Genomic DNA, 10,708 nt, shown 5'->3' with positions numbered 1-10,708 from the left:
CGTAGGACTTCATCCATGCCGTTTATTGTTTCTTCTAAATCCTTTTTACTCTCGGCTAGAATTACTATATCATCAGCAAATCGTAGAATCATTATCTTTTCACCTTGTACTGTTACTCCGGATCTAAATTATTCTTTAACATCATTAACTACTAGTTCTATGTAAAGATTAAAAAGATAACAGGGGTATGGAACATCCTTGTCAGACTCCCTTTCTTATTACGGCTTCATTCTTATGTTCTTCAATTAATACTGTTGCTGATTGGTTCCTGTACATGTAAGCAATCGTTCTTCTATCTCTGTACTTGAACCATAATTTTCCTTTAATGCTGACCATTTTATTCCAGTCTACGTTATTGAATGCCTTTTCTAGGTCTATAATTGTCAAGTATGTTGGTTTGTTTTTCTTTAATCTTCCTTCTACTATTATTCTGAGGCCTAAAATTGCTTCCCTTGTCCCTATACATTTTCTGAAACCAAATTGGTCTTCTCCTAACTCTTCTTTCACTCTCTTCTCAATTCTTCTGTACAGAATTCTAGTTAAGATTTTTGATGAATGTTAAGCTAATTTTTCTGTATTCTTCACATTTATCTGCTCCTGCTTTCTTTGGTATTATGACTATAACACTTTTTTTGAAGTCTGACGGAACTTCCCCTTTTTCATAAATAATACACACTAGTTTGTATAATATATCAATCGCTTCCTCACCAGCCCTGCGCAGTAATTCTACAGGTATTCCGTCTATTCCAGGAGCCTTTCTGCCATTTAAAACTTTAAATGCTCTACTAATTTCAGATCTCAGTATTGTTTCCCTCTTTTCATCCTCTTTGACTTCCTCTTCTTCCTCTATAACAGCATTTCCTAGTTCATTTCCTCCGTATAACTCTTCAATATGTTCCATCCACCTATCGACTTTGCCTTTTGAATTATAAATCGGTGTACCATCTTTGTTTAATACATTATTAGATTTTAATTTATATATCCCAAAATTTTCTTTAACTTTCCTGTATGCTCCGTCTATTTTACCAATGTTCATTTCTCTTCCCCTTCTGAATACTTTACTTTAATCCACTATTATTTCGCTAGTTTTGCACTTCCTGTTTATAGTATTTCTTAATTCTCTATAGTTCCTTTTTATTTGCTTCATCACTACATTCTTATATTTTCTACGTTCATCCATCAGCTGCAATACATTGTCTGAAATCCAAGGTTTTCTTCCAGTTGTCTTTGTTCCGCCTAAGTTCGCTTCTGCTGATTTAAAAGAATTTCCTTTTCAACATTCTCCCAATCTTCTTCTACATTTTCTACCTTATCTTTTTTACTCAGACCTCTTGCGATGTCCTCCTCAAAAATCTTCTTTACCTCTTCTTCATCAAGCTTCTCTAAATTCCACCAATTCATCTGACACCTTTTCTTCAGTTTTTTAAACCCCAATCTACATTTCATTATCAGTAAATTATGGTTGCTATCAATATCTGCTCCAGAGTAAGTTTTGCAGTCAACGAGTTGATTTCTAAATCTTTGCTTAACCATGATATAATTTATCTGATACTTTGCAGTATCGCCTGGCTTTTTGCATGTGTATATTCTTCTGTTATGATTTTTAAACTGGGTGTTGGCAATTACTAAATTATACTTCGTGCAAAACTCTATAAGTCGGTCCCCTGTTTCATTTATTTTGTCCAGCCCGTATTCACCCACTATATTTCCTTCCTTGCCTTTTCTAATGCTTGCATTCCAATCTCCAACTATTATTAAATTTTTAATAATTTTACATAACCCAAAAAAAGGAAAAAAAATTTTATTGATAAAAAGTATTTCTTGATGTTTTTATAAATGCAATGGTTTTGGAGAAATGGAATTAAGATTCCACATTGTACATAAGGATGTTTTTTCTAATAAACGGGTGAATTGGAAATAGAAAATACATTTTTTGGATAGGTTTTATGTTTTAATATTCTAAAAATCACTTTATGAGCAAGAAATTCCATTCTTATATGCACAATACTTCCTTTAAATAAAATCGTTTCGAGATCGTCATAACGTAAAACTACTCTGGAAATGAACATAAAAACCTTGAATTCGGCAAAGGGGCAAAGCGGAACAGTAGCTTATCTGATTAATAAGGTATAACTGTACTGAGCAAAAGAACAGTACCGTTAATTTCTTTGATGATGCGCTTGATATTTTTTATTTCTAGCGTCCAGGACTGCTGCGTTAAGTATTGCTTCAGAGAATGAGATGAAATGGTAATTTTGTAGTAACGTGAGAAAATACTGTGCCTGACCGGGATTCCAACCCGGGACCTCCGGGTGAAAGGCGAAACGCTACCGTTCACACGCCACGAAGGCCAGGATGCGCCCTAAGTCTACCTAGTTAGGATATACTGACTAAACACAGAAATGTTTTTAAGAATTTTCCATTTATTTGTTAATTTAATTTTTCTTATTTTATTATTCAGTAAACGTTTTTTGAGTACAGACAATCATTTACATGTATTTTCCAATGAATTATTTATTTAATTTTCCTTATTTTACTTATTTATAATATTAATATTAATAACAAAAATAAAAGTAATACGAATGAATAAATTAAATACTGATAAAAATAAAGGCAATAGTTTTATACTTTTCAATAAAACATCTAGGCATATAGTAAAGATGTAAAATACGATAACACACAATTTAGAGAAATAGAGACAATAATACACATAGACGATAACACACAATTTGACAATAATAGAGTGAGTTTTAAATTACTACTGATACCTTATTATAAATTGCTTATGAAAAAGCAACTGAATATAATTCTTAATAACCACTAATTGTTTTAAAAATTATTGTAGTAGATTTATTATATTCTGAAAAATATTAAGATTTATATTATTATATTTATTTGTACTGGTTAAAAGAATATAAATGTTTAATACTATTTTTAAAATACTAGTCCACAAACCTCCAAGGCGGAGTGTCAGTGTTTCACCTTTTATCATTCCTGATCAGGTATGAAATTTTTCTATTCTACATTAAATATTACGACGCACAAGCTTCCAGCTTATATGATAAATTTTAAAAATTGCATCAATAAAGTTCTGGATGTAAAATTTTATCTTTTAATTTCTTTCACTAACACTTCCTTTTTTCTTATCCATAATAATAATCTTGCGGATGATTTCTGTATATCGTATTGTTTTTTGTTTTTTTTTTTTTTGTTTTTTTTATATATTCCACCTACTCCTCTGGAACGGATCTACAATCAAGTTTGACTCGCGCCAGAGGAGTGTCCTTTACTCTAGCTCGCCTCCCCGCCCGCCGGCTGTATGTCCGGCACGCGGCAGGTCAGTTCACCGGTTAGCTCTTTTATTTCGTAGGTGGAAATTCCACCTACGACAAGCCGTCATCAGCGAGCGGTTTCTTCTTGACGAGCTTCCTCATCTTTCTTCTTTATAACTGCGGTTATAAACGACGAGATCACATTAAAGTTATCCTCGTTAAGTAGCATTTTATCCACCACATTCTCCGTAGATAATGGCCCTATACGTCTTACACAGGATTGCCTGCTTTCAGTCCAACGGTTACATTCAAATACTACATGTTCAGGGGAATCATAAGCCCCACAATAAGGACAGTTGTTGTTATCTACCCTTAGTCTCGCACATAAATAGGACCTGAACGACCCATGCCCTGTAAAAAATTGCGTTATCCAGTAATTTATGTCCCCGAACTTCCTTTCTATCCATGGTCGGATCAAAGGTATCAAACGATGTGTCCATCGTCCCGTGTTGGCTACATCCCAACGATGTTGCCAATTACGCAGCATCTCTTCATATGTTTCTTTAGAAGGTTGTCCACATGCTATACTCACTCGCATCTCCGCCAGTTGTTTAAGCGGAGGAACTCCTGCAATTACGAGTACTGCCTCGGTGGAGACTGAAGAATATGCGCATATCACTCTTAAGCCCATGCGCCGTTGAATTCCTTCAAGGGCTCTTCTGTTCTTGTCGGCACGCAGAGCTCTTTCCCAGACTTGTATACCGTAAAGTAAGATGGAATTAACTACGTGAGCGTAAATCTTACGCTTCGCAGTTCTGGATCCTGTCATATTACCGAGTAATCTGCTAAGATTTTTGACCGTGCATTCAGCTCGTTTTCGTATTTCATTCACGTGTGCCGTAAAACTCCTCCTCTTGTCAAGCCAGATCCCTAAATATTTGGCTGAAGTCTGTTGCTGGACAAGATTACCCCCTACTCGAATTAGGATGTCAGATATTCTCCTACGACCTGTCATGACTACGTATTTTGTTTTACCATGCGAATGTTTTAAGCCTTTAGTAGACATCCAGACTTCTGCCATTCGTATCGCTGCGTTTGCCTTCTCCGATACCTCTACTTCAGTTTTTCCAGTAACAACCAAGGCCAGGTCGTCAGCAAAAGCCACTGGGAAAACACCCAGAGGATAACTCAGCCTGAGAATTCCGTCATAGACCAGATTCCAAAGGAGTGTCCCCAAGACAGAGCCTTGAGGCACTCCACACGTCACTTTGAAGCGGAAGCAGGATCTACCCTGGTGACAAACAACAAACCTATCCTGCAGGTAATTCTGGATAATTCTTCTTAGGTATCCAGGAATATCCTTATCTCTCAACGCTTGTAGGATCGCTGATTGATGTCTTAACAGCACCCACCGTAGAACGCCCCTTACGGAAACCAAATTGTGCGTTAGAAAGGCCACCATGTTCTTCAATCGCATTTTTCAGCCGCAATTCCAACAATCTCTCTAGGAGTTTGCAGATGTTATTAATCATGCATATAGGTCTATATGCTACTTGTAAGTCATCGGTCCCCGGTTTCTTGATAAGGGCCAACCTGGACTCTTTCCATTGTATTGGAATACAACCATCTCTCAGGATCTTATTCATGATATTAAGAAGCTCTGCAGGCATCCTCTCTGCTAATATTCTGATTATCTCGGCTGGAATGCCATCTGGCCCGAGTCCCTTATGTAGCTTCAGTCTTTTCACCGCCATTAATAGCTCACTAGCGTCAAGAAGTTCAAAGCTATTATCCACAATCTCTTCCCGAACACTTGCTGAGGAAATAATTCCTTAACAACACGATGGATCTTATCGTCTGTTAAGGCAGGTAATCTCTTCCCTAACTTTTGGTAACAATTTTAAAACCCCTGCCCCATGGATCAGCATCTATATCTTGACACAGTCGCTTCCAGCAACTGGCTTTAGCCCTTTTAATTGATGCATTATATGCATTCCTTGCTTCCACGTATACCTCACGCGCAGCATCCCTTAATCTAGCATTCTGCCTACCCGATCTTTGGTAGGCTCTTCTTGCTTTCCATGCTGCCTTCCGTAGTTGTTCCAAATCAGGCGACCACCAGTAAGCATGTTGCTGCCTCCGGGGATAAACTAAGACCCCCGCTTTTCCGCATTCCTCTTGAATTTGTTCCACAAAGTCTTCGGGGGACATATCGCCAGCAAGTCTTAGGATTATTCTGTCCCTAAACCGTAAGCATCCTTTTTTGGAGACGATCAGCCTTCCCGACATTACACGAATTTCCCCGGATCGGGACTCAAATGCTATAAATAGATGGTCCGATAAACTCTCTTTATTAATAATCCTCCAATCAAAGAAGTCGTTAATATCAGTACTCCTTGTAAAGGCTAAATCTATTGCCGAACACGACATTCGTCTACGGAACGTCATATCTTCACCGTTTATACAAGTCAGCCCTAGTGTATTAACATACTCACTCAGGTGACGCCCTCTTAGACTGTTTACAGTTCCCGCAAATTCGGGACTTTTGGCGTTAAAGTCTCCAGCGATTAAGACTTTACGACCTCTATGCCTCATAACCTCTTCTGCAAGATTTTCTAGGAATACTACAAAATTATCTATTCCCGCATTTGGAGAATTGTAGCAAGAAAATACTACGATTTCACCGAGGTCGGCCCATATAAAACCGTCACTGCTGCCACTGCTAATTATAGGGATCCCAGAAACCGGAAAACCAATAGCTGCTGTCGTTGTCGCATCCACTAGCCATCCCGTTCCAGAAGTGAGATCATAAGGAGGTTCCGACACAAAAATGATGTCTGAGCGCTCCGTCAAAGCGGTGTCCCACGATAAAGCCAATGACTGTCGGCTCCTATTGCAATTGATTTGCAGAAATCTTATTTTGCAACAGAACACCGACCGGTCCTTTGGCCCTCCTTACCACATAGCATGCACGTTGTCAGGTCTTTACATTGTGCTCTGTGATGACCCGCTTTTCCACACCCGTAGCACAGTTGCGAACGGTCCACACCCTTGCAGGTCGCAGAGACGTGGCCGAAAGACCAACATCTAAAACATCTTTCTTCCGGTTCTCTTATGTACGCTCCACAATGAACCCAGCCGATGCGAACCCGTCTTTCCGTTAATTTTTTTGCGGCCCGGAAGTTCGTGATTACGGTGACGTTTTTAGTTTCACCGTAAGCTTGTCATATTGACGATAATTTAAAATCTTCGTCCTCACCGAGTACTCGCGATAACGCAGTGGTTATTTCTTCTTCTGTTGTATCCATGGCTATGCCCTTAACATGTACCACCGTCCGCCTGCTTTTACGTGACCTGAGATCAATTTTAAGATCAGCCGCCTTGGTTTTCAATAACGTTTTCAGCTCGGCAGCTTTCTTTGAACCTTGGACCCGAATGTATAAATCATCATTTACACCTTTCTTTAGTGACAAAATATCACCCACTTCTTCTTGTGACACCGAAGACTTGACAGTCCGTAATAAATCCGCGTAGGATCTTCCCTGCGCTTTAACAATAACAGTACTGCTATCAGTTACCGCGGGTGTAGTTCTTAAGACCTGTTTTACTTCTTGACGTCCTTCTCCTGGTCGGACATAAATCTTAATGTTTTCCTCCTGTTGACGAAGCAAGTACAATATAATCTTGCGTAAGCTTGTCCCGAATTTGCCTCCAGGAAGAACGAAAGTCGGCACTGCAGAACTACTTACAACTCTTTTCAAGGCAGCTAATATCGTCTTGAGTAATGGCTCCTCATGCTCCGATGAGTCATAAAATATTGTATATCGCGTAAATTGAATCGTAGAAGCATCACTACACATTATAGTAGAGATATCTTGCTTTATTTCACCTGGTTTCGCTTGGTACCTCCTAGATTCTTGAACGCTTTTATTTTCCACAATGTCATGAAAATGACACGTGTCACCCTCCTGTGGATATTCCTCTAGTTGTACAAGACGCTGCAATAAATCAATAGGCCATTTCCTATGTAGGAGGCGTATCAGATCATCGTCCGTTGTTATATCCGCCATAATGTCCACTACTTGACTTTGGTGTGGCAATTCAGTCTGAGTCGGAATTTCATTACATTGCTTCGAATGTGAGAGCTCATAAAGAGCCCTCACTGAGGTTCCTAAGTCTTTAGCTAATTCAAGAATCTTAAAAGCGCATTCTTTAATTTCTTTCTTAGTATTAGTGCTTCCATGCACTAATTTCACTAAATTTCCAACTTCTTTCATCAACTGATCAAAGTCTGTGCCCTCGATAGAATCACTATCTGTGCTAGCTTCAATCTCCTCGAGTTTACGTTTTTGAGGCTTATCGCCAGGGGCCTCCCTTCTCTTGTCTCTTTGTGGAAGTAGGACTGTCCGTACACTAGGTGTAGTCTGCGGAGACACGCTCTCCAATTGGCTCACAGACTGTTCCTGCTGCGATACTTCCATTCTAACAGGGGAACGAGCCAGTGTTTTTTTAGGTTTAAAACATTTGTCAGCCATCTCACAATTCAGCAAGAGCAGATAAAATTATAAAATGTTAAAAAATCTAACTCTCAACTCAATCCCAATTAACTTGATACCCCACTCACTATAATCGGAGGGGGTCCAATACGGGGGTCAGGGGGTCACTTACTAGAAGCAATTTCAATAAAACTAGGTCTATATATAACAAGATTAAACTTGACTTCTATTCCAGTAACTTATAAATTAAATATTTATATACTAACACACTGCATGTTAATAACACATACACAAATGCAGTTAAATGTAAATAGTTTACTCACTACTATACACAAGCATACTTACTTGTGTATAGTCTTACACGCACAGTCTTAATATAATAAAAAAGCTTAATATTATATTTATAGGTCTCTTATCAAGCGATAACGCAAACAAAAGAAATAAATTTAACTCTGTCCAAGCCACAGTAGCTTATCACTGTAAGTTATTGTTATTAATAATATAAAGTAATTATAGATAAGATTACTTGTCCATGGGATTCCTTTTTTAAGTTTCCCTATCACCTTAGATACAGTTCGAATTTCGGTTTTGAAAATTAAAGTTAATAAAAAATTGATATTTTAATTATAGATACCTTTCAGCTCGTTTGATTTTTTGGGCTTGAAATTGAATTTACTGGAGTAATTTATTTACTTAAATGTTTGACCCGGTTCAGCAAAATGTTATTCAATAGGTTAAAAATTATACGAGTAATTTATTACAAAAAAAAATATGAGTACTATGATAACTCTTTGTCCGATGGGATCGAAAATCAAACCAAAGCTAGAACATATATAGCCAAATATTTGTGCGTAGTTGAAATTATTTCAGTCGACGGTTTTTCGAGATAAGTGAAAAATTGTTTAAAAACAAAGTTAATATCCTCGCACCAAAAATCCGATTGATTTAAAACTTTGGAATTCATAAGTACTTTCATGTAATAAATCTCAATTTTTCACGACCATTATACAAAAAGAAAAAAAATTGGTGAAATCTATTCCTTAGCTCCCATTTTTTGTATTTAGTCCAAAATTTAACATCAATGCTCTATATATAGAAATGTTTTGAGCTGCTTAGAATTTATGTTCAACTAGCGGGAGATGTTAATGAAAATACAAGTCAGTACACGTACGATCGTATTTACAAACATCTTCCAGAGATTTTTAACACTTTTTTTTTTGGATTAAGGGAGTTTTGAAACTCGATAATTGCAAAAATGTTCGCCAGTCAATTTACTCTCCCCTTACATAGCTATACTGTTGCAGTAGGAATAAAATTATAGCTGAGAAAGTAAAAACATTGAATACAAAATATTTTATAAGTGTACTGGCTTTTGTTTGCCGTTGTGTGTTAATAATTATTTAATCTTTTTTTTTTGTAATTCTTTATTAATAATCAGTTGGCCTTATAGATACCATAAGTAAATATCATGTCAAATATTACCTGAGAGAGGAGCATGCAATGATAATCCTCAAAACCAAAACAAATTAATTTATAATAAAAAATACATAAATAATCGTAATAGTGTGATTTGAAAACAGAATAGTTGTAAAGATCATAAGTAATCAATACACAAAATAATTAAATGATAATAAAGTAATCATCGTAATAATTATCATCACAAAAATAATCGTAGAGTCCAGAAAGTAAACAACACGTAATCAAGATTATAGTAAGTTGCAAATATATTATCATAATTAACAAAGTATAACTAACTAATAAATGGTCCCGTAACCTTGAGATGGTTCAACTTAGGAAGCTTTCGGAGTGTCCCCGTTAGAGGCATTGGCATAAAGACCGAGTCCCGGCTCCCGGAGTGGGTCCCCAGTTCGGGACGGCAGAGCCGGTGGATTCTACTGTTCAACTGCCTCTTCCTGGGTGACTTTTTTTTCATTGTTCTCAACAGGTTGGCATAAGTCTTTCCCTCAGCCTTAATAACGATAGTCTTGCTATCAGTTATCGGTGGTGTGACCCTCCTGGTTGAAGTCGATCTTGAGCGAGCCCGAACCGAGTCCCTCAATCTGGGAAGGACCATCTTCGGAAGCTCCTTCTCTTTTCTGGTCAGATATATGATCAGTTTCCTTATCGTTTTACCCGCGGGTCCCGGTGGAAGCACGAAGACCGGAGCCCTGGTTTTCACCAGGACTCGTTTCAACACACTAAGGAGGGTGGCGGCTGTAGCGCGGTCTCCTGCTGATGAGTCGTAAAGGACCGTATATCTAGTCCAATTAGTTGAAAGACTATCTTCGTCTAGAATGGTGGTATTGTCTATGTTCATTGCCCCCGGTTTAGCGTTAGCATATTTGCCGCTAGCAGTACTAGGTCTCATTTGCTTGTTCAAGTCTACAAAATTACATCTGTCAGAGCTATCAGATTGAGGTTCAACGGAAGTCACTCTATTCATGGCCCGTGTGGACCAGTGACCAGGGAATCTATCGATTAATTGTTCGTCAGTCAGTTCGGATTCAAGAATATCCGACAATTCTTCTGCCCTGGAGTGTTCGGTCTGTGTCCCCTGTGATTTAGTATCCACATCAGTCATTGCGTCATACAGATGCTAAAAATACTTATATATCTCCGTCAGCTCCCTCTCGTGGACCTTTTGATGAGTCTTTTTTATACATAAACAAGTTATTTTTTCTTAATCTAAATAATGAAATTTGGTATCGGTTTGGGGTGAAGAAAAACATTTTTATTAATTTGGAGGCGTAAGGAAATTATTTAAATTTAACTTCTCCGTTTTTAGGGTAAAAAAACAAAATCTATCATAAAAAAGTATATATTTTAACAGGTAAGAATTCTTTTTTAATTACACACACTCTTAAAACTTATATTTATATAAATATTTCTAGCTTCTGATTGTTACCTATATACTCGGATTTACGTTAGTTGTCATAAAGA

This window comes from Lycorma delicatula, chromosome 3, assembly GCF_047948215.1.
Source record: "Lycorma delicatula isolate Av1 chromosome 3, ASM4794821v1, whole genome shotgun sequence".
Classification (NCBI taxonomy): domain Eukaryota; kingdom Metazoa; phylum Arthropoda; class Insecta; order Hemiptera; family Fulgoridae; genus Lycorma; species Lycorma delicatula.
The sequence above is the reverse complement of the archived record's forward strand: the minus strand, read 5'-3'. Positions refer to the sequence as shown.